This window comes from Carex rostrata, chromosome 15, assembly GCF_964058835.1.
Source record: "Carex rostrata chromosome 15, lpCarRost1.2, whole genome shotgun sequence".
NCBI lineage: Eukaryota > Viridiplantae > Streptophyta > Magnoliopsida > Poales > Cyperaceae > Carex > Carex rostrata.
This window is the reverse complement of record NC_135932.1, coordinates 1,082,975-1,109,392: the sequence shown is the minus strand read 5'-3', so window position 1 is coordinate 1,109,392 and position 26,418 is coordinate 1,082,975. Positions and strand designations below refer to the sequence as shown.

Below are 26,418 nucleotides of genomic sequence, written 5' to 3'. Positions count from 1 at the left end.
GTAGATTTGTATCCTCTGTAGTACCGTACCGTACAGTGGATCCACAACTTTACGGCTCATATTTACTCTCAGCGGGACCAAAGCCAATTTAGATTGTAGGGATCCATTTAAGATTTGTGCTAGGTTAAAGAATGTTATGGATTATTACATTCTACAAAACAGTGTCTCTGTAGTAATACGGATGATATATTTCACAAATTGTAATGAGATATCACATACATGAGAATTCAAAAAATTGCACGGAAGTGACATGGAAATGTGTAGGAATTATTGTTCGGATGTATTATGAAAGATTCTATTTTCTTTTAAAATGCTTGATATTAATGCAAATTTTCTTATTAACTGTTATTAATATTATTCAAATAAATAAGTACTTTCATTACAATATTAGATAAATTTTGCAAAAAAAATTGTAATAATCATTTCCATATCAGTGGAAGTTAACTAAAGAAACTTAAAAAGAAAAAAGGAAATAATTTATTAGTGTAATTTGAATAAATTCAAGAATTAACTGAGTTTCAATAAAGCTGATATTTTAAAGTGAATATTTTACATTGATATATAATAATTGGACAGGTCTAACAAAAGGAACCAGATCACCTGCCCCCCGGGGGGGCAGGAAATTCCTGCCCCCAGAGTCACTGCGGGGTTGGACCGGTTACTATTAAAGAGTTTAAGCACTGTTACTGTTTTTAAATAAGGGCCCACCAGCAGTGACTCTGGGGGCAGGAATTTCCTGCCCCGGGTAGATGATTTGGTCTCCTAACAAAATTATAACATTTCAAAAGCATTTAAGACGAGTGCATTGAATTCTCAAGAAATTAAGAGGTGAAATTAATGAAGTGCACAAGAAACATGTGAGCCGTAACCAAGTACGGCAAAAACAAAAGAGAAAACTTTGAATCTGAACATAGAATGATTCTTGCTCTGGCAGGTATCATGGTACCAGTATCTCCTGTATCAGTCAAAGTGCCAGGTGGGTTTATCTGCAAAGGTATCATGTCAAACGTCAATCTCAGCTAGCAGCCATCTATAAGTTCTTCTTTTATGAATACTTTGTGATCATGACAGGTTAATTGAACTTGGTTTAGTAACTAGAAGATATCTGGTAAAAGTTTCCTTTTTTTTTATTATTATTAAAGCCCTTAGGCACTAAAAGTTTCCTTCTGGTATATAGCTTTTGTATTGCTGCTGGTTTTTTTTAAAAAAGACGACTAATAACCAGTTTCTGAAATTTACAAGTGGTCTCACTATAAACAGCGCTTGTTCACAGTATATGTACATGATTTGTTTAAAACAAAAAAAAAAAGTTTGGAAAATGACATATGCTTTTGGAAGGTGCTTTAATTAATATTATTACCTTTTGACATGGCATGAAGCCATAACTTAGTCGGCTCAAGTATAGTATGAATTTTCTTCTAAGTTCAATAAAACAAAAACAAGATAGCATGAGTCAAAATAAATGAGATAAAAAGCTTTGATTAGTCAATTTTTATATAAAGTTAGTATGCAGTATGTGTTAGAAATTTTAATAAATTTTATGTGTTATAAGATTTTCTCACTAAAATTCGCTTAAAAAAATGATTTTGAATAATTATTAGTGAGATGATTGGTAAACATTAATGGATCGACCTGCTGTTAAATTTTATTAATTTCATTACAACTCTTACATTAATTTTTTTTCTTCAAAAAAAAGATTAAATTGCAGTTATTAGTGGATTTAAAAAAAAATTATAGTATTATTATTATTTTTTAGATAATATTGCAATTAAATCTGAATTAGCTCCTACTGTGGAGTGCACCACTAAAAAAGATGTACGGGTCGAAATATTTTTGAAAGGAAATCGTCGAAAGTTCGCTGTAATTGGAGTTTTACCGCGAGAAATTGGGCCACAAGATACGAGCATTAAAGATTAAATTACTTTTCAATTTAAATCTATTATTTACTGATAATTTATTTATTTTAGACTTAATATTTCTAATACTACTTTTTCAACAATGGTGTCCTACTCATAAATTAAATATAAAGTAATCAAATTGTCCAAAGGGCTCGTGTTAATATTTCATAAATGAGGCGCCAATAAGCAAAGAAAAAGGAATAAAAAAAAGAAAATCAAGAATGAGATGCTAAAATACATAATAATCTTTAATATAATATTGTTGAGAGATAGGCTAATGTGCTTTCGGTAGCATATGGGCCGAAATACACACCGTCCAAATTTGAAATTTCAAAATTCAAAAAGTCGATCTGAACCGTTCATCTTGTTCTCCATATTAATATGTGCTTGGAGACCAAATTTTATATTTTTCTGAATTTTTTTACTATTTATTAAGCCACTTGAAAAATCGCTGATCCAACGGTGGCTTAACAAAACAGTAAAACCGTACTCTCCACTATTAAGCATGCAAATATACTGATTTACTAACAACTTTGATTAAAATATAAATTTTGGATTCAATATCAGTCCTTCAATTAACTATTCTGATTATATACATTTTATTATATTTTCTATGTAGAAGTTTAAATTTTATTAGATACGTACTCTCTACATGCAAATTGTATCATCTATTTGATTGCTCATGATTTAATTTTATTTTTTAAATGTCATTTAAGTAATTTATAAATTGATTGATAATTAATTGGTCATGTCTTCATTTCGCGAAATTTTTATTTATACCATTTTGAAAAAAAAAATAAGCCAAAAACCATTCTTTTTCGGAAATTTCAAACTTACCACGGCCGCACTATGGCAAGACGGCCTCATTTAATGGGTTCAGGGGTCCGCATTAACATAGTGCAGCCCTATTAATTTTTTTTCAAACTCTGAGAGATATCTCAGACGATGCGAATTCAAACTTTGAGATATTATTTTATTTTATTTTATTTTATCGTTATTTTTCAAAGAATGTTATTTATGTATAGATGTCATTTAATATGTCATTTAGAAAATATTATTTGTCATTTAGTCTAAACTTTTTTTTTATGAAAATAAGTCATTTTGTATGAGATTTTTTTTTTCTCTTAAAGTATATTCCCGTTGCATGATGTTAATATTTAGTTAAAATAACCCACTAGTATATATATTATTTTGTAATTCCATTAATTATCAAATTAGCACTAACAAAATTATTAGGCGAAAAAACTACTATAATATTGAAAGTAGTTTGGCAATCCTCCCAAAAAGTACATAATAATATATTTCATTAAATCCAGGAGATCAAATCAATATTTGTAACTTTTTTGTTTTATATTCTTTCTAAAAGGAACCCCAAAAGTACATAATAATCTATTTCGGGAAGAATGTACAAATTGCCCTTCATTTTCAAACCAACAAACAAAATACCCCTCTTCATAAATTTTAACAAAATGTCCTTGTGGGCTCCACTTTCTCTTCCCTTTTCTCTCTCTCTCTCACTTCTCCCCATTTACTCTCCATCATTTTTTATTTAAAATGGAGGGTTATGTGTTAGTGTTGGTGTCCTAGACCCAGATCATATCTATGATATGTTTAGTTTATTAGTGAATAATTTTATCATTTTGTACCTTGAGTATTCATATTAGTGGATCATTTGAGTTGATGACTTAAATTGTAGAACTTCACAATGAATAAATTTGTTTACTCTTAAATGTTTCTTATCTTGGCAATTAGCAAAGGTACACTGGTTGACCATATAAGATAAGTGTGGTGATTAGATGATGGCCATGTTCTATAGGTTATACGATAAGGAGTTATCGATCTAATCACACATGTGCATACATGGAGATGTATGGCACTGGACAGACCCAAGAATGAAAAATCATATGGATTGTGTTCTGTGTCATTGATATTTCATTGTGTCTAGAATTCTTTGGTTGAGATATTTATTTTTCTTACATAAGGGATGTGTATTATTGGTACTGTCCAACGCTCTCTTTAACCAGGAGTTATAAAGGCAGTTACTGCAGTGCATATAACTTATGCGGAAGAACGATACGTATCAAGAAACCATTGTCCCTTATATGTTAATATAAGTGATGATATCTCTGGGCCCCTTGATAAAGTTTATATTATGTGCATGCAATATGATTATATGATAATCATATCATAATTAAACTTCATAAAATCAAGAAAGAATAATTGGTAAGGATGACACATTCCTACCTTACGATTATTTGGATATCATGTGGCAAGGAATTGACACAACAACATTTTTAATGTTACAGGGATCGTGATTTTGCATTGTGCTTTTTCATCCACGTCATTTGGGTAATCAATATACCATGGCTAGTTGTATCATTGATTTATGGAATTAAAATGTTTAATTCTATTGCCATAATGATGGGATCCCATAGGGTCACATCATATGAAAGATTAAAAGAAAATATATTAATAAAGCATATGTGATATGTATATAATATGTGCTATGTTAATTATAAGAAGTTATAATTAATTTGTACAAATTATATGTTATTAATATATGAACAATTTTATGACATGGAGATGTTATAAAATAATCCTAGTAATATTTAAAGTATGTGTGACATATTTTAAATAGCTTTTAACACATGAGAGATGCATATAAATTAACATGGAATATTAATTTATATGTTGGCCTCTTTTAATGTATGAGATTGTGGACTTAATTAAATATTAATATGATTAATATGTTTAAGCCCAAAACCCAAATATATGCTGGGGAGAATTGATTAGTAATGGCATGATTTAAGGAATATTTAAATATGTCATTAAATCTAATCAATCTCATTAAAGAGCAAAAAAATTTGCGGACAGATTTTTTAGGTAACTTTGAACTGGAATTTGAAAGGGCAAATACTAATCATTCTGGATGCATGACGTATGTAATCTGTAGCCCTTGGAGTCTAGAATCCAATGGTGAAGATTTCAAGTCGTTTGGAGTTACCTAGAAAAAGATATAAGGATTTTAGTACCGAAAGGTCAGAAATTCTGTGAAAGATATCTTGGCCGAAATTTGCTCTTTTCTCCTCTCTTCCAATTTTTCTCATGTGTTGAGATCTAGAAATCCTCTAATAAGTTTTCATAAATTAAGAAGAGGGTTAAACTAGGATTAAGGTTCTACTTGTTAATCTCTTACTAGCCTTAGAGATACAAGTATTTCTTTAATCTCTCGGTGGATACCTAAGGAGGCTCGTCATTTGAGGGGCTAAAGCACAACCACCATTGAAGGAGGAAGGGAATAAGAAGTTGCTAAGCAAGACAACTCTTCTTGATTTCATTTGGAGATCAAATCCAAGGTATTATGTTATTCCATTCTTGATTAGGCTAATTAAGATTGTTTCTTGCACTTACAATAACTAGACCGTTTGTTTTGAGTCGAATAAAAAAATTTGTTTTATTCCTTGTTATCTAAGCATCAAAACTTACATTATGCAACATACCAACAAATATAAAACACATTTCATTGTTGCATAATATGTTGTGTTTTATTTAAGAAACCAATCTTGATGCATTTTATATTTTATGATCTGTTGTATAATTGTCCATTTGAAATAAAAAAAACTGCATAAAGAGATTGGTTTATTAAATAAAACACGACAAATTATGCAACAAGGAAATGTGTTTATATTTGTTGGTATGTTTCATAACCCTCCATTTTAAATAAAAAATAATTGAGAGTAAATGAGGAGAAGTGAGAGGGAGAGAAAAGGGAAGATAAAGTGGAGCCCACAAGGGCATTTTTTTAATAATTTATGAAGAGATATTTTGTTTGTTGGTTTGAAAATGAAAGACAATTTTTTGTACATTCTCCCGATCTATTTCATTGAGACAACTATAATTTCAGGGTAATTTAACAGAAAAGATTGAAGATATTATTAAATATATGTGTGAGATACAATAAAATTGACCCACAACAGCAGTCGGCAGTTTAATATCTATACGATACTCCATAAGAAAACCCCAAATTTATCTCACTTTTGAGTCAAATCGCAATAAAATGGACTCCAAGTTGAGGTATCTTATCAAGGTTTGAAGCGGAAAGTACAAAGGAAGTAGGTACGATTTATCCCTAGAAGGTTTATCTAATTATCACATTAATTAGTGGATTTACGCGTTGGCAAGGGCTGGTAAAAATTATTCATGAGCTTAAAATTTAGTGGTGGGGCAAGGATGGAAAATTCTGTGCTCAGATTGGAACAGTTAATATTTATTAAGTATTTTACAAAATTGTTGATCTAACGGTGGCTGCACAAAACAGTAAAACTGTTGGATTAGCGATTTTCAAAGTGGCTTAATAAATAGTAAAAAAATTCAGAAAATTATAAAATTTGGTCTCCAAGCAGATATTAATATGGAGAATAAGATGAACGGTTCGGATCAACCGTTTGGATTTTGAAAACTTGAATATTGAACCGTAGCACGGGAGACCACTATGCTATCCATAGCACCCCAGCCTAACTCTATATATATATATATTTTAAACGGTGAAAAAAAGAGAAATTTGTATGCCACATTTCATCTAATACTAAGTAGATCTGACATCTAATTTTTTTAAAAACATATTCGATAGAGGCTGATCCTTCTAATTTAAAAAAAAATCAACTTGGATCTTCATCACTGAGACCGGTCCACTTTTTATCTAATTATTAATCTATGTATTTGCTTCTCTTTGAGAAGTTAACATCAAAATCAAGATAAAAAGTGCTTAGTCTGTTTCTTCAAAATAAGTATGGGTTAAAAAAATGATGAAATTCTAGAATTAGAAAATAAAATAAAATAAAGACGGAAAGCCATGATAGAGATATGTACTAAAAAGAAAAAGAAAAAAAGAAAAAGAATGAATAAATGCACTTGCTAAAGGCCGAAAACAAAAGGTTGTTGGGTCAAAACGCGTGGAAATAAATTTGAGAGGCAGAAGTAGAAAAATGAATAGTTTCTCAAATTTTTTTTTTTTAAATATTGACATATTATCTCCACAGTGGCTGCATTATTTCACCCACCGAGTATATTTTGTGTAAACTTTGTCGTCGGCCAATGTTGGATCCTTCACAATTTTAAATAGCTTGTTGTGATATAGTGGTAAATTTAGAAAATTAAAAATAATCCAGTGATTTTTAAAAATTATGATTCAAGTATGATACGGATACAATTCATAATTATCTTTTTGTAAACTTATAAATATATCAAAATTCTTAAGTTTTAGTAAAGAAAAATGAATTATGCAAATAATTTAGGAATACGGAAATATTTCATTACATTCATAAACTCCGAAATGTCACACCCCGAATACCGGGGGTGCTACGATTCAAGCCGCGTCTATTTTCCATAACAATATACATAACACTAGGCACGGATCTTTTTATGCATTGCCAATAGCATCCATTATTTTGGTCACATCCCAATTTATTAAAACGAATTATCTGACCATTTATAGTGGATGATGCTAGAGAAATACTCTCTGCACCATGTCAGATAAAATAACCCCAAATTCCATACCTTAAGGTGACCCTGCTGTCAATTATAACCTGGAAGCGCTCTTTATCTTCGTATAATAAACCTGTAACCCACAAGGGGAAACGAGTGAGAAATAATAAATTATTTCTCAGTGCTGATTGCCACTCAGATTATTGGATTTGAATGAAATCCATATTCAGAATGAAATCACCGCACAAGAAACAAACAGTTCATTTCATAATGACGAATGCAAATGCTTAATAACAGTATCCAATTGAATGACAAAAATTAGATAAATAAATCAGAACTCTCATAATCTTATCATAATAAATGGTTTGGGTCAAAATCTTGAAAACCATAAAGTCAGGTAACGTTTTGGACCTAATCTTTAGAACCACTAAGTCCGGTAACGTTTGGTTTCTTAACTTTACAATTTCTAGTCTGGTAACAGTAAAAGATACTATAACATGTATTTGTCGTGTCAGGGCTTATACCGTTCTAACTATCCCAACACATGATTAACGGAAACAATACAAAATCAATATCACAATACTGTCATTATCGGAAAGAAAATCAATGATAAGACGGTTACCACAGTTCATTAGTCTTACAGTCACATTTCACATTTATTCAATATCCCCTATCCAACCGGTACTGGATTTAGTTGGGGCCATTCACCATATGCGCATAAGGGTCCTGGAGTAAAGTATAGTAGCTAGCTAGACTTTACGTATAATAATCCTTTTTCTCCACTATATGGAGGTTCAAGGATTTCAATATTCAATATTCATTCAATTTAATCATTGTGGTCTCAATCAATCATTTGCAATAAGAATAAACTAATCGATAAACAATATCAACATGACAGTCAACAGATTTACCTGTAATTCAGTTTCAGTTGTATTGGTCTATGCATATGATGCAACAGTTCAATCAATGCAGTCAATCAAATATTCAAAATGTACAGCGAGTTACGATTTAATTCCTAGTTATGAATCTCAGACTAATCCAATAACCTCGCACCTGATAGTGTAAGGCAGTGAGTGAGATCACTAGTAGTCTGTTATTCTTGAACACTATGTCTCGTCAATTTCTTACTTAGTTTTACCTATATCAAAGTAATATATTTATATATATCCTTGTCAATATTTACAACAATAGATTTAAGATAACAATTTACATATTTTCATGTGTGTTTGTTTAGTAACTATTCTTTTATGATACTTTAGTTATTTTCTTTTTATTTCATGAACCAATTCTTTAATTTCCATTTCACAGCTTGACATATATCATATTTAAAACTATACATGTTCTATTTACATCAATCCATTCCTATGCATATTTCATTATCTTGTTTAATTTCAATATTGTTCTATTTGCATTTTTGTCCCTCTGACATGTTCTAATTTCTAACTTGGGAAAATTTATAAGTTTAACCCCTAAAACCTTAAACCGTACCAGTTGTGATTATAGATATAGAGAGATATCAGGCTAGAGTTTTAACCCATAGCAACACTCCAAACCTAGTTCGGTATTAACCAGTACTGTTAAGGAGAAGTAGTTAACACAATCAAATAGAGCTATCAGGTCCATATTCGATTTAAAAGATTAAATGGTAGAGGAGAGGAATGGGCCGGGACAACTCAATTCATATATACAATATGATATGCTTACTAGTCCTTCTGTTTATAAGTTGTCAAACCCTTATTAAATGAGAAGAGGGATCACAACCAAGTTAAAAACAAGAAAAGATTACCAATATGAATTTGCAAGGATCTCTGATAGAGAGTGTGTGTTCTAACAAAAACCAATGGGGCAAGGCGGTTGGAAAAAGAATAAGAAGAGAAGAGATTAGATTAGAAGCCAAAGAGGTCGGTCCCACATGTAAATTTTCAAATTCAACCTTCTAGTTTCCAATTTAATAAATCAATCCTAAATGTAATATTATTCCTTAATATTTTAGTTGCTATATATATTATCCAATCCAATCCGTGAAATACTTATACAGTGCAAATTTCTCAATTTCCAATTTCAGATTATATAAATTTATTAATACTTTAATTAACATTATTCGTATTTTGTTACACTATCTCAATTTCCTCATTTCAAGAAGATTTTGTGAAACTTCATATATTTCAAAAATCTCAAACTATTATTTTGTTCTTATGTATAGAAATATACTACTTGTTCTTTAAGTATAACAATTGTATTTTATTTATTAATTTCATATACGTAATTTGTGTAATGTTACACGAAATTTTCATAAAGTCATTGAAAAATCCGTTTAATTCGACTTTTCATTTCAAAAGGTGCTCATAACAAATGTTTTATGGATTATTTATAATTTGTTCGCTAATTATATTACTATGAACTTGGAGGCTCTAATGAAAATTCAGATCGCTCTTTCTAGATCACACAATTTGTATCAGATGTTTTCTTTTCTTTTTTCTTTTTTCTTTTTTCTTTTTGAGGGTTGGCAGCGGCAGCCAAAAAAACTTTATTGAATCCAGATGTTTTATTTTCAGATTGAACAATTTGGATCGTTCATTTCAGATTGAATATATGCATATAAAACACCTTTGCCTCATAATGTTTCATCTTCATTACTTGTGTTTTGTTTTTTATATGATGGTTAACCTTTCTAGCTAGCAAGAACAATCATGAGGAATCATTAGTTCATTATGTTGCAACTATAGAGAAAACTATGCATAAAACAGATTTTTTTTTTTAAAAAAAAAAAAAATAGAATTCCTTTTAATTATTTCAACGGAATCAACGGAACAAGCCTTCTTTGTTTGGAAATTAGCAAACTTGCCTCCACCGATCCTAGAGATCAGTGTAGCAAGAAAAACACAACCTACACCGATCCTAGAGATCAGTGGAGTCAGTTTTGCACCCGCCACAGCATACTGCACAAAAGGCTGAAACATGCTGTTTTTGCCAGAAATTGGGACCGAAACAGGTGGTTTCTGCCTGAAACAGTACAGTTTCTGCCAGAAACCATTGAACTGGAAACAACCCAATTCTGAATAGGCCGAAACTGACTGTTTCTTCCAGAAATTGGGACCGAAACAGATGGTTTCTGCCTAAAACAGTACAATATGCTGTGGCGGGTGCAAAACTAACTCCACCGATCCGTAGGATCGGTGTAGGTTGTGTTTTTCTTGCTACACCGATCCTAGATCGGTGGAGGATAGTTTTCTAATTTCCATGCAAAGAAGGCTTATTCCGTTGAAATAATTAAAAGAAATTCTATTTAAAAAAAAATCCATAAAACATGTACTTTAATAGTATGTGCTTGTTCATTATAGCATACTTTGAACAACCTTTTCTTATTTTAAATTTGAGTCTCCTAGACTAGATTTGGTTAATCTTGAACAAGTAAAATATATTTTTAAGGTTACAAAATTACCCCCCAATATGAGACCAAGAATCTCTTTGAACTTTATCCCATCCAATGCCACCAGAAAATGAGAAACAACCCACCAGCAACCCTTCATTGTTGATTAGGAATCAAAATCAATTCCAAATTATTGTTGGATTGTTATATTATTTAAGATATGAGGAACAAGAGGATTAAGACAAATCAATTACTTTTTGATATAATTCCCAGGATGACTGTTAGAGAAACCAATTGCCACAATGAACTTGGAAAAAATAAGGAGAAACCTAATTAAAAAATCTGTAACAGATTAAAATCGAATAAAAAATCATTAATCAAATTAAATGAAAATAACACAGATTGAATCAACAAGTCTGAGATCTTGTATGCACTTATACAACACAATATCTTTGCAATAACAACCAATTCTGAGGAATTAATCCAATAATATTATAAGGTTAATTTTGAGAGAATCAAAACAGTTTTGGTCTAGTATTTAAGGCAATGAGAGAGTCTGGTCAAATAACACACACCAGGCCTGAGAAAGGAGCCTCTCTCTACCTCTAGGCAAGGGCAGAGGGGGGTTTCCGATGGGCATCGGACCAAATCCTGTTCGATGGGCTGTTGGAACCGTCGAATCTGCTTTAGGATTCGTGTGTACGGATTTTAAAGCAGACGCCAAATTGCGGACGCAAATCCTAAAGCAGATCCTACGGTTACAACAGCCCATCGAACAGAATTTGGTCCAATGCCCATCGGACACCCCCCTCACCCCTAGGCAAGTGATATCTTTAGCATATCAGATCTAGCTAATAGAAAAATGATTCTCAAAAGAAATTAGTAGGGATATGAGAAATTAGGAAGCATGCACCGTCAACATGTCTCTATACTTGCATAATTAATAAAAGAAATTAAATTATGAAGCTACCTTGTTTTTAGGCAAATCTTGAATCCCATTGGGTAGTCAATTTTGTGCAACATGTGCTCACTAGATGCACAACATAGGTACCAATGAAGCATCTCTATGAAAATATTATTCTACTTTTCAGTGGACATAGGTTATATTTTTTTAAGATTTTTTATTGCTTTACGCTATCTTTTTGTAGAATCTACATTTATGAAAAATTAATTTTGTGAGAATAAATGAATCTCAGTTTGAGAGGTGTCTGTTAAGTGCATATCCATGGAGATCTTCAAAAGAAATAAAGAATGGAGAAGAACAAGCAATTGTGTGTGATTCATGTATTATTCTCTAAGATCCACATGAGATGCATATCTCATTAAGATATAATTTTGCACTAAAGTTCAGAACCTTAATCGCCTCCAAGAAAATCGTATGATGTACATAAGCGGAACCAAATAACTTACTATAGCGGCTTAATTTAATAAAAAAAAAAGATATATCTTCAAGGAAGACATATATATATTAAAAATAAAATAACATAATTACACATGAATTTTACAGCTTTTTTTTTCAACTGATGATGTATGTTATAATTATGAGTCATGTCACATGTGTGTAAAAGAGGGATCTGGAATTTGAGAACATTATTTGCGCCATTTCCAAAACAAAAATATTTCCGTAACAAGTATATTGGACAACAATTGTATTTTATAAGCAATTTCCAAAATCTTATAATTCTTACATGAGAATACAACAAAAGCACAAAATTAAAAATGAATTGCATGTAAAATAATTCATGTAACCTGGTCTCCTTTGTTAGTGGGCCGCAAACAATTTTGGCATTGGTCAATTTTAAGATTTCGAGCACTTAGCATCAGCTGAGGTTTTTTCTTTAAGGTTCAAATGCCTCTATTTTTTGTGTCTTCATTATGCTTTTATTTTTTAAAATTTTAATAATTTAAAATTTAAAATTTTAAAATTAAAATAAAACTGTTGGATATGATCTACATCATTTTATCTATGCACATGTAAAAAATTATGACATTTCAATTTTATTTTGATTGTCATCAAGAGCTTGTAAAAAATGTACTAATTTGAATGATTTATAGACATTGATTTTTGAACTTATTGATTCACATAAAAACAAAATATAAATGTGATAATTTTTTATGAGCACATAGAGAAAATAACATAGATCACATCTAACGGTTTTATTTTGACTTTTAAGTTTTAAATCTTGAGTTATTAAAGTTTTAAAAAATAGAGACATGATGGAAGCACAAAAAATAGAGGCATTTGAACCCTTCTATTTTTCTTTTACATGTTTTCTAAGTCGATAAATAAATAACGTTATTTCCAGGCACATTGCATGGTTAGGATTGACAAGGAATAATTTCTCTTGGCCAACAGATCAAAATATCGGAAGTTTTTATTATTTGAAAAAAATATATATAAGGTCGGTCGACGATAAACAAAATATCAAAAATGTTAATCTCATTTTCACACAGTTATCCTAATATTGGAAATATTTTTTTCCCCAATTATGATTAAATTTTCGAACGTACTTCGTTTTTTCTATTACAATTTTTCTTAAACCAAATAGTAGTAGAATTAGAATGTTGTTATAACTTATAAGCCTAGAGAAATAGAGAGAAGCTGAGATTCAGATCAAACTAGTTTTTGTTGCGGCGTTGCTGCAACTATTTTTGGGTGCATCTTGGTGTAAAGGGGTACAATTTGTTGTCTAATTTGGTTGTGTTTATTGTATAATATATAATTAATTAGTTGATGAAGAAAACTCAGACAGATATATATACAAATTGAAATATAAGTCGGTAAAGATATAACAAACTAAATTTGTCCAAAAAAGATGGTTGGTAGTTCACAAATACAATACATAACTATTTAGATAAGCACAACATTGAAGTTGAAGAAGGTAAGTACCATATATTCTTATACAAACTAATTCAATAATCAATTAATATCCATAAAACAGTTTACATTTGCTTGGTAGTTCAGCTTTTCTCAATATCAAGCAACCAACAATTCTGAAATTTTATCTCTGTGGATTGTTGTTTCTATCCGTGCAAAGGTATTCCTCTTTGGTTGGAAGCTTTCTTTTTGAACACCTGCAATTTGCATGTGAATTTATTCGTACAATATCCACAACTGGAACCCATGAGAAATGGATTCCCCATTATTTAAGATTGGGGCGCTATATTATGCCTGAATTGGACGAAAATTACTTAGCGCTCATTATTTGACTAAAATATCATGATTTGAAGGAAAATTACTTGGTGCTCATAACCCAGGGGAGATTAACCAGCATTTATGCACTCAATTGCAGATCAAGGATAAATGAAATTTGTGAGTCCTAACTTAATTGCTATTTCAAGAAAACCCTGAGATAGAGAGAGAGGGACTGTTCATTTATGTGTAAAATTTAATATATTATAAAATATAAGTATATGATTTCACCAGTAAAGGAACTACCTTTTCTAACACAGCAATTTTGTACAACTATAGCAATATCAGATCTCAACAAAGATTTTACCAGATGAAGAAATACGAGGACAAACTACTACCTCTGAAAATAAAATTGCAGACTTTATTAATTAACTGGTCCATATGAATGCTAATCAGATGGTCCTTTAGTATAGTGGATTATCATTTTTACGACAGATCATGATAACTTTGCTGGGTTCAAGTGATATATGTGAAGTTGCCCCGTTAACTGGTTATACTGGTTCTGAAAGTAAATGGTCCTAACTCTTAAGAAGTAATGTTTTATGATAGATTTTGACTGTTCAATGGCATTATACATTATTCAGAAGTTCACAAAAGGCCATTATTTTATTTTATTTTATTCACAAAAGAAGCTTACTACATTAGTTGCAGAGTAAGTATGACGAAGGGTGAGGACTGAGGAGGGTATTAAGCTTGCATGCCTTGTTCCCGTTTGCCAGGAGATGCAACTGATCATCCATCGCCATATGGAAGCACACAATTGGTGATATTCTCTGTGCCATTTCTTCTTCTTCTCCATCGCTGATTGAAAGGTAGCATCTGCCAATAAATCGACCTCCTCTTGCACATTGTTTCTTGTGGTTCTAAATTTGGAGTGGATGCGGGTGTATCAATTTCGTCATCCATCATATTAAGCACAAAGAGGTCAACCATTTTAGAGTTCTTATCAACTGATCCTATGCATTGTCAAGATAAAAGATCAATAACAATATTAACACGTGTCGACTTTATTTGTTGGTCCATCATTGACATTTATTTCACGATTTTATTTTTGTGTCCTCTTGAGACATACAAAAGATGATATATAAATGAAAAGAAAATCAAGATGATAAATACCTTTGAAACAAACAAAAAAAGATAAAGCTTACCTATCATATGTAGCGGCTGCCATCTCGCTCACTTGTTGTGGTTTTTTCCCTGTCATCTAAGATTGATAAAATTGCTTTTTTGTCACACTTAACCCCACATCCACACTCAAATCTTGATAATTCCTTTCAAAAATTTAATGTAAAAAAAAATAGGCAAAGAGATTCTCAACATATCTATTCTTATCAGCTGTGAGAGGAATAAAAATTGAAGAGAACAGAATTGAATTCAATAATTGTTGATTAAAAAAATAGGCAAAGAAAGGAAAAGTGTTAATTCAAAAATTGAATTGTAATCGAAAATTATAAGGCTTTGATCAGATCAGTGTGGACAGGAAGAAAACAGCCCAACAGTAAGCTTAATTTACGAATAATGCCATCAAGATGCATGTGCGTTCGCTCACCTCTTCTTCAAATGTTTAGCAACAATCAATCATAGTACTAACTTAGTTTAAATAAGGTTTAATTAAAAACTTTGTAAATTACCAAGTCTAAAAACGCTCATAGAATTTATTAGCCAATACAAAAGACTGATGCTCCCAAAATACAATCGTCGAACAAAATCCAAACTGATGCTCCCAAATTCCTCAATCCTCGGATTTAAAAAAAAAAACCATACTGATGCTCCCAAAATCTAAAATCGAACTTGAGTGCACTACATATCCAAACTGAAATATAGCACTGGCGGGCACTACAAATCTTAAATCTCGTTCATCATAAGAATTAAATTTTGTCAAGAGCAAGAAATTAACGTACCTGACGTTGCAAAAGAAGGAAGAGGTTGAAGGGAAGCGAGGGCGCGCCCCTGGAAAAACTAAGCTTGGCGGAGAAGCTCCAAGGCACATAGAGGGGGAGAAAGGAGGAAAGAAGGAAAAATTGAGAGAAATTAGGAAATTGCACAATAAATAATGAAATTAGAAGAGAAAGAAATTCGCCTGAGTATCGATTTTGTTGAGAAATGGTGGAATGAAAGAAACAATTAATAAACTTGAATCTTACCAACGGGGAAAGCAGAAGCCTGCAGAAATGAAGATCGTCGGTCGCTTGAGACCGGAAGCAGATTATGGACAGAGGAGAAAGGGAAGGGGAAAACTGAATAGGGAAGAGATGAGCAGCAACAGATAATTGGGGAAGTTAAAGCTCACACGGAGGAAATGCTCGACAAAAAGGAGGGTAGAGGTGGCGGAGGAGGCAGAGAGAAACACGTAGCAGTGGAGATTAGTACGTGATGAGCGTAAAAGAAACACGTAGCTGCGTATTTGTTGGCAAAATAGTGTGCCCTTGATATTTCATCGGGCGATAGGAACACATTTTCCTCATCGGGCGAAAAAAACGGACGTCAGCGCAAAAAAACATAAATCCTTCATCTCGCATCGGATGGTAATCAAGATTGGTGTTACTGTAGAATGAACAGTAACATCCCATCCAAAATTAGTATATTATAAATACTAGTAAATGCCGGCCACGCGTTGCCGTGGGAATTAAAAATTTGTTTTAATCACTTTCTTTAAATGTGATGAATTTAAAGATTAATTGCATAATTATGTATTAGTTAATAATGAGAGCAAATGAGAATATTTGTGTTTGATCCTAAAAATATGTTAAGATGATAACACATTTTTAAAAGAAATATCATCAATTTTGTAGTACAAAAGATATTGAAATGAATTAGAAAATACAAGAAATTGCTGGAAATGGAGGCAGCAGATTTGCATATTATTCTCAACAGTTAACATCAAGATCAATTTAGGATTATACCATGCTCTAAAGTTAATTCAACCCAACTTGCTCTAAAGTTAACTAAGCTTGGTGATCAGCACAATCTTGATTTCAACTTGATAGCATGCATTTATCTTTAGGCTTGAAAAGAGAATCGATCATCTCAAGCTTTGGTGATTGGGTGTGCACAGAGGCCCTATACTTGGAAATTAGTGGCCACTGCCTGGAATTGACAACCTACAACATTCAAAACAAATTAAGATATCATAATTATGTATTAGTTTATTTATTTGGGTATCCTCAACCTGGAGTACAGAATTCATGCCATCAAGCTGTTTTCACCATGAGAAAACTCACAGTGAGCAAGTTTGACATATACTAATATTGGTTAAAAGCAAACGTATCCCGGAATTGAAAACGTGACTATTAGAATTTGCTTACCTTAGCATTAATTGGAGCAAAGAACTTTGTGACAATGCCAAAATCAGCAAGGCACTTGCGCTTCCATGGGCCTAAACAAACCAATCCTCAATTTAGCACATAACAAGAAAAGGACAAGATAACAATCCTTGTAGGAAACAAGTTCATAATTGAAACAAGGAACTAACCATAGATATCAAAGTTCTTCCTCTAAGGGAGAAGACATAACAGGAAGCTTAGTTTTTTCTTGCTCAAACATTTCTTCCACTCGAACATTCAGACCAGTGCCTCACATGTTCTGTCCCTATTTAAAGACATCAAAAGGCTAATCAATTTTCTGTACACAAGAAAGAACAACTAATAAAAAAAATAGAGAACAAAAAAATACTATCATGATTCATGAATAAAATAACAAAACTAACCACTCCTTTCATTTGACCACATCGTATGAGATCGCTCACTAAATTCCTCACTTAACACTGGGCCGAAAAGTTCACAACAACCCAGCCACCGACACACATGGCCGGATCAGTGTCTGTATATAGAAAGTATATTGAAAAAAAAAATGATTTTTCTACCTGAGCACAGAAAATTGATAGTATTTAAAGCAAGGAATTATTAACACACAGAAATGAATACCTTGTTGTTGAAGTTCCAGCAGCCATCGCGAGGAAAGAAATCGCCTCCATTTCTGGTTTTAAGTTGTTATTTACAACATCAAAGTACAATAAGACAGGAGTAACGTACAATTAAGAAATGGTTTGTTCCAAGCAACTATGGTCGTGGCACTGGGATTTAAGTATGAGAAGCAATCGTTCTTTGAAACCGAGATAAAATTGCAAGATATGTGGAATGAAGAAATGGTCGTGGCACTGGTTTCCTATCTCTCGCTACTTTCTATCATAATAAGCTAACTACTATCAAAACTTGTTGTTAAGAGTTCTGAACAGTGTCAAGACTGAATAGACTAATACTTGCTTCACTTTATATATTCACAATCATTATTGTATGGCACAGACATGCCATCATAGTTTTGGGTACTATTGACCATCCCGTTTTGGTCACAATCACTCGTGATGCAGGATAATAGAACATATCATAGAGAGAGAGAGAGAGAGAGAGAGAGAGAGAGAGAGGAGCATACATGATGCAGTTTTCATGAGAACCTCCATGGGATTTTGACGGCTCGACAGTGTCATTGCTTGGCACTTGTTTAGATGACCTGTACAATTTTCGAAATGCTTCTGACAACTGCATTAAAAATAGAAAAAAGAAAGTAAAAAGGAAGTTAACAAAATGCTCTTTTTTTTCTTTCTTGGAGATCTTGAGCCTATTTTTATTGCAATCAAGTTTTAATATGATATTTTTTGGTGTCAATGAAGAGATCTATTGCCTACTAAAGAGCGTCTACATATTTCCAGAGGTTGTAATTTAATACATCCAGGCTCAATTATTTTATACCTAATAACAATTTATATCAATATATACTTCCTGTCATGTGGAGCAAAAAAGGAAATAGCAAGTTCAAGAGTTGTACAATTAAACACAGACTGTACAACATCAATTTTAGATATGACATACATCATGTTCTCATGTTTATTAAGGAACCTCTTTCACTGTTATTCCAGTCAAAATGATTAAATTTTAAGAATTGACAACAAAAATGATCTGGAAAGCTAAAGGAACCCTAGTACACATCTTTTATCTTGATTAATTTCAATTGAAGGATAATTGAAGGATAGTAATAGTTTTTAACGATATAAAAAGCTGTAAAAAGAACAATGGACAAAACAAAGTCAAAACGAATGAAGTTGTACCTGTGAGGCTCTTGAACTTGAGGGAGTTGCCTTCCTCTGATCCAAGTATTTGGTGAAGCTCCTACAAGAAAAATAAATATATATTTAAAGGAACAAATTAAAAAGGCAGTAATTTGGTATTGGCACATGTAATGAAAAAAGAAAAGAAAAAAAAAGGACCGAATTCATGGTTATATTACATCATAAAATGTGCTAGGTTGAAGTACCATAACAGTATGTAACCAACTGTAGTACTGCATTTGTGACTTCATTAATTTTCCTTCCAACTTGTTAATATTATGATTCGGACATGGGTTTTTTTCTTCAATCAAAGATACAAAAGATGCACAGTAGGTATGTATGATACTTACCATAGGTCCAGTATGTATGCGGAGAGGAAAGGCCGCGACCAGAGAGGGACAACAGTTCCCCCATTAGGTTTTGAGAGGGAGATCTAGCACCGGCAATGAAGAGAAACCCTACACTATATCTTGATTTGACAGAGAGAGAAGGAGAGTGAAAAGGAGATGAAAAAGAGGAAGACGCTGGGGAAGACTTTGTGGGGAAGAAGAAAAGAGACTGTCTTCGTGAAGAAGAAAAGGAGAACTTCGTGGGGAAGGAGATCCGAGAGAAAAGTCAGGAGAAAAGAGGATCGAAGAGAGAAAAGAGGGAGGAGATCCAAAAGTGAGGAGATCGAAGAGGTGAAAGACGATCTCCGCATAGCGCTAGCCAACTGAGGAGAAAGAAAAATCCATGTGACTTTGTATACAGCAGGTTGGTTTATAACTATTTTTAAACTTGTACACGTATGGATACACAGATAGTATGCATAAAATCTTATATTCAGATGAATGGATCAGATTTGATGAATTTTCTGAATGGATGGATCAGATCGCCTATGGACAGATACACCATTCAGTCCCTTTTATTTCAACGTGCTATTACAGGAGTTCTGATAAATGTATAAATAGGACCTATGGCTATACAAAAGGCCTATTTTAGGTGAGCTCAAATTGATTCATGGGCCCTTTTCCTTTTCTTTTCAATTTGCTTGATGGAGAGAAGAGAGCAGATTTGTAATCTTTTCTGGACTAAAAGCGGATATTAGATTGAAGTAAAGGCCAGATTGGGCCCATAACATATGTTTCATTTTCACAACATCAAGTTTTGAAACCCATTCTAGTTTGCATTGATCTCACTGTTTGTACAGAGTTGGATCAGGCCCTTGAGCTCCAAGTTTTGCTCGCTCGTAATTTTCAAGTATAGGATATATGTGTGTATACACTGCAAATAATTAGGAATTAATCATAGATTAAATTTCAAAATATCCGGCTGAGGAAACAAAAAACGATTCATCCCACACAACAGATCACAAAAAAAAATGATGTGGAAACAAAATGGGTTCAGAGGACACTGGCGTCGATATCGGGACATGGCTCATTATCACGGTTTCTGTCATATTTTACCACTGTATAAAGATGAATATCGGACCGTCATAGTCAATGGTGTTGTATATTGGAAAAAAAATATATGAAAAAAGAACATTTCTACAAAAGATATTGTGTAAAATTGACATTGTTAGTTACCCATCAAAATTAATTTGATTTAATATTTTACTGTCGGAAAATGCTGTCACTGGAGCACTCATTTTGGGCCAAGTTAAGCCACTTTTTGGTTTTTAACTGAAGAACAGAAGAAGTATCTCAAATAAACAAAAATTACATTAAAAATAAAATAAAAAAATCATATGTAATTTAAAGATGATTCTACCAGCTGACATGGAGATCACACTTGCGTTGACCGACCATGCATCCCATTCCTTTTAAATCTGGAGTCTCAAGACCAGTGTAATAAAATGCAGTCGCATATGCATATGCGGTTCGCAACCACATAGAAAATCAATATATGATTTAATATGCGGGTCAGCATATGAGGCCGCATAATTTTTGTCACATATAACCTAATCGGCCGCATATAATCCGCATGCAAAAAATATCGGATCCGCACAACCCGACATCTCTGATCTCTCTCCACTTTCCATCTCTCTGCATAAGCTAACAAATCGACCCTTATCGCTCCTGCGGCAGGATCGCCTCTCTCCTTCTGCCGTCTCCGTCTCTCATCCTCCTCCAAAACGAATCGCTTCTCTCCTCTGCTAGTTCCTCTCCCCTTTCCACCAATTGTCTCTCCCCACTCTCCGCCGGCTCCGATTGACCACTCTCCGTCTCTGATTGGTACTGGTTCTCTTTTTAATTGACGAAAGTTAACGGTTTTCAATCTTGGTCATTTTTAGTTACTTTAAGCTTGCATTTGGTTGGCTTTTATCATATCCATATTATCCGTTTTTCAATTAAAGTTTTGGAATTTAATTATTCAAGTTTTTTGAAGCTGATTTGAAACAACGGCTAATTGTTTTTTTTTTGCTTTCAATCTTGAGGAAAGTTAATGGTTCAAGTAGAATTGGGGTAAAGGGTTATAGCATTGGTAAATGTCTGCTATTAGTGCTGACTGTTGCTCCAGGTGGGTGGCATAATATTTATTTATGAAAAACAAATATTGCAAATTTTTTAGCAAAATAAATATGGTGGAACTTGGTTTTGGAGTCATTGGCTGGAATCAACCAGCATGAGCTGGTATTATGCTGGTACAGCACTAACCAGAATGTATTTCATTATGCTTTTTAGTTGCTTTAACTTGTCAGAACAAGCTAGCTAGAATACTTGTAGTTATATTTCAAAGTGCTAAAGGGAGAAATGCATATCACAGTGGTTGCTTTTGTATTATGCTGTGATATGTTTGCTACAAATAAGGAGCTTGCTAGATTGCTCATTGGTGGTCTAATTTAGTACTTTTGACTTAGAGATTTTGAAGATAATAAGCCATGTTTGAATTTTATTTCTGTTGTGAGATTATGCATACAATGATACAAATTTATATGAATTCTTATTTTAAATCCGCATATATTAGTCCGCATAAAAATCCGTATATGCAGCCGTATATCATATATGCAGTATGCGGTGCCCTTCTGCATAATGCATTTTACAACACTGCTCAAGACTGATTTTCACAAATATTCGATTAATTAGTTTGTATAGTTGCACATGCTAAGTAATCACATCTTGAGTGTAATTATGATACAAAGGTACTCTGTTGCGTCCTTAACGCAAAGAAGCACAAGAACACGTGAATTAAACACAGAAATCCAGCGATCGAACTAATTTGATGTTGTCTTTCATCTACTACTGGTTGTTTTTCAGCATCTACTAGTTGTTTTTCATCTTCTTCTTGTTGTCTTTCATTTTGTACTAGTTGTCTTTCATTTTGTACTAGTTGTATTTCATATTTAACTAGTTGTCTTTTATGTTCTACTAGTTATAATTCATGTTCAACATGTTGTTTTTCATCCACTACTCATTGCATATTCTTCTGATTGTCTTTCATCTTTTACTAGTTGTTTTTCATCTTCTTCTAGTTAATTTTCATTTATATTAGTTGTCTTTCATATTCTACTAGTGGTATTTCATTTTCTTGTAGTTGTCTTGCATCTTGTGTTTCATGTTTTATTATTTTCTTTCATGTTCTAATAGTTGTATATCATGTTTCACTAGTTGTCTTTCATCCACTACTAGTTGTATTTCTTCTTCTTCTTTTTCTAGTTGTCTTTTGTGTTTTACTCTTTGTATTTCATGTTCTACTGATTATCTTTCAACTACTGTTAGTTGTCTTTCACCTTCTACTTGTTATTTTTCATCTTCTTATAGTTGACTTTTATCTTGTAGTAGTTGTCTTTTATGTTGTATTTGTTGTATTTTATCTTTTTTTAGTTGTCTTTCATATTGTACTTGTTATCTTTCATTCACTAATGATTATATTTCATTTTCTATCTTTCGTCATCTACTAGTTATTTTTTATCTTCTTTTAGTTGTCTTTATCTTTTACTGGTTGTCTTTGATGTCCTACTAGTTGTATTTTATTTTTACTGGTTGTTTTTCATATACTACTGGTTGTATTTCATATACAACTAATTTTCTTTCATCTTCTATTGATTATTTTTCATCTTTTTTCTAGTTGTCTTTCATCTTGTACTAGTTTTCTTTCATATGGTATTAGTTATCATTCATATTTTATTAGTTGTATTTCATGTTCTTTTAGTTGTCTTTCAACTTGTACTAGTTCTACTGCTAATATTTCATGCTCTACTGGTTGTCTTTGATCCACTACGGAAAGTATTTCATTTTCTTCTCGTTGCCTTTCATCTTGTACTAGTTATTTTTATCATATTCTAGTTGTATTTCCTCTTGCATTGCATTGGTTGTCTTTCATCTCGTACTAATTATCTTTCATCTTCTACTACTTGTCTTTTATGTTCTACTGGTTATATTTCTTCTGCTACTTGTATTTCATCTTCTACTAGTTGTTTTTCATATTCTTCAAATTGTCTTTCATCTTGTACTGGTTGTCTTTCATGTTACATTGGTTGTATTTCAAATTTTTTTGTTTTTTATCATGTATTGTTGCATTTCATGTTTTATCATTGTCTTTCATATTCCACTTATTGTCTTTCATCCACTACTGATTATATTTCATCTACTGCTAGCTGTCTTCTATCTTTTTTTAGCTATCTTTTATATTGTATTGGTTATCTTTTATATTCTACTAGTTGTGTTTTATTTTTTTTCTAGTTGCATTTTATTATCTTCTAGTTGTTTTTCATTTTGTACTGGTTATCTTTTATGATCTATTAGTTGTATTTGTTATTCTACTTGTTATATTTCATTTTCTTCTAGTTGTGTTTCATCTTTTACTGGTTGTTTTTCATCTTATTGAAATTGTCTTTCATCATGTACTAATTGTCATTCATGTTATACTGGTTGTCTTTCGTCTACTATTGATTGTATTTTATCTATAAGCAAATCCTAAGAAAAGAACGAAAAATAAATTACACTTCGGGTCGAATTATCATTTCGACACATACTAAAAAAACATTGGGTCAAAATGACAATTTGTTATATCAACAGCTACAATTTTTTTTTCAAAATCTGTCAAACTAACTTCGGATCGATTTGGCAATTCAGTACAGAAAAAAAAATTTAGTACCGAAATGGTAACTCGATTCTTATGATTTTTGTAAAAACCAAAACAATCAAGTTGGTTTAATAATTTTTTATTTATTCATGATTTCTAAAAAAGATCCAGTTGCCACCCTTTTGAATCTCTTACCGTTAAAATTTGCCTTTAACTCGGCTTGTTGCAGTGCTTATATTTGTGCTAATTGTTAGGGTTTTAGTTTCTGGTGTTGATATTTTTTGGGTCTTTGTCTTTTGCTATCATTAAATCTTTTTAATACATTTTTTTTTTACTTGGCTAGTTACATTTAACCTCAAAATAAAACCGTTAGATGTGAATTAATAAGTTAAAAAATCAAAGTCTATAAATTATCCACATTAGTATACATTTTTACAAGCTCAAGATGACAACTAAAACAAAGTTGAAATGTCATAATTTTTTACATGTGCATAGATAAAATGATGTAGTTCATATCCAACGGTTTTATTTTGAATTTTAAGAATTAAATTTTGAGTTATTAAAGTTTTTAAAAATGGAGGCATAATGGAGGCACAAAAAATGGAGGCATTTGAACCCTCCTCTTCTATAAATAATTTGTTATGCTATGCAGAGGATAAATCAACAGTGGATCATTTCTCATTTGTCGTCCACGTATGAAATAATCTTGATTTAATTAGTCTATTGCCGGGTTTAAGTTCAATTGAAATTTCATCGCAAAGTTTACCATGAGTTGAGCCGGCTCGCGAATCAATGAGTTGAGCGGCTCAATATTTCATAACGAATCGGATTCGAAAGAGAAAAAAGCCCGAACTCGACTCAGTTCGTTTTTGAAAGAAAAAAAGCTCGGCTCGGCTCATGTAAACACTTGGCTCTATTCGGCTCGGCTCGTGAGCCGGCTCATATTTTTAATTATGAAAAAGAATATTGCTTTACCTAAAGTTGACCGAGCTTTTTTATCCTAGCATTAAAATTGAAATTGAATCCTTCATTCAGATAAAAAGTAAAGAAGCTCTTTTAAATTTGAAAAAAATTATATGATGCCGTTTAGAATTTGACAAATTAAAGCAAAAGAAAATACATTCTGGCTGAAATTTCAATTTTTTTTCAAATTTCAAAAATTTCAAATTTCAAAAATTTCAAATTTCAAATTTCAAATTTTAAAATTTCAGCAGAACTGTCATTTTATTTTTAAACTTTTGATATGTTGGCGTTTTGTTATTTCTGTATGTATTTTGTTCTTTTAGTTTGTTAGGTATGTATTGTTAATTTTTCTATTTCTTTTTAAACGCAAGGTCTGGCCCATCTGGACAACGAGGCAAGTTTTTTGGTAGAGGGAACAAGAAAAGGCTAATATATTGAGATTTGTTTAGTTCCACCTTTTGTAATATGTATTTGAGTCTAATTTAAATAATTTAAATTTAGTATTTCAAAATAACACTTGCCTGGTACCAGTACTAAAAGGCAATTAAACAATCTCTTACAAAGACTTGTCAAGTTGGATGTCAATGTCTTGTATCAGTTTTCAAAGGTCTGTGAATTTTAGGTAAAGCACTATTTTTTTTCATAAGTAAAAATATGAGTCGATTCATGAGCCGGCTCACGAGCTTGTGAGCCGAACCGAGCCAAGTCGAACTTTTTTCTTTCAAAAGCGAGTCAAGTTAGAACCGAATCATTTTGCTTCTCTCATTGAGCCGAACCTTAATCATTAGCAGTCCTATGCATTATTATTGGATGCTTTTGACAAGATAGAAGAGCAATCAGTGATTATATTTGGTTCAACCAAAACTTAGTTTGGGTAAATGGATTAATGTAGCAATTGGATATAAAAATAAAACAACATCAGAGAGGATCAACTTAAGTTACTATGATATTTTTTTAAAGAAACAGGTCAACAAAAAAAAAAAGATTGCAACCAACGAAACAAAGTTGAGGAAAGCACTTGTAAGCGCAAAAAAGAACAAGTTATTTTTTTTATTTAAATTTTTTAGTACACACTCAATATTTTAAAATATTGTTTTCAAAAATTAAAGATGAAAAAGAAAATACAAATTTAATTTCTCGAGAATAACAATTAAAAAAAAAGAAAAGGTTATTGTCCACGGGCTTTTGTCCACCATCTGTCCACAACACTTTATCCAACTCCTGTTCAACTGTCTTCCGATCCCCACTTCGTAACCGTCTCGTCTTCTTATTTAAACAGGTCGGCGGACGAGTAATTTTCCTTTTTTGAATTCCCATATTTCCAAATCCGATCAGATTAGATGCGCATTTCTTTCCTCTTTCTTTGCGACACATTTGGCGATTTCCTCTTTCATTCGCATTTGGC

The 26,418-nt window shown here is 32.1% G+C and overlaps 2 long non-coding RNA genes across 4 annotated transcripts; both read right to left on the bottom strand.

Moving 5' to 3' along the window:
* Positions 1-13,542: 13,542 nt before the first annotated feature.
* LOC144566484 (uncharacterized) lies at positions 13,543-16,304 on the bottom strand. 3 transcript variants are annotated; one of them, XR_013515202.1, is made up of 5 exons: positions 16,090-16,304; positions 15,847-15,922; positions 15,094-15,149; positions 14,583-14,901; positions 13,543-13,827 (listed from the first exon to the last, which is right to left on the bottom strand). It is a non-coding gene; the product is annotated as an uncharacterized LOC144566484 (long non-coding RNA). The 3 variants fall into 3 exon arrangements; XR_013515203.1 differs by having other exon boundaries at positions 15,094-15,216; positions 15,847-16,304; XR_013515201.1 differs by having other exon boundaries at positions 15,847-16,301.
* Positions 16,305-17,496: 1,192 nt separating this feature from the next.
* LOC144566864 (uncharacterized) lies at positions 17,497-18,205 on the bottom strand. The gene is made up of 3 exons (XR_013515296.1): positions 17,869-18,205; positions 17,652-17,764; positions 17,497-17,566 (listed from the first exon to the last, which is right to left on the bottom strand). It is a non-coding gene; the product is annotated as an uncharacterized LOC144566864 (long non-coding RNA).
* Positions 18,206-26,418: the final 8,213 nt, after the last annotated feature.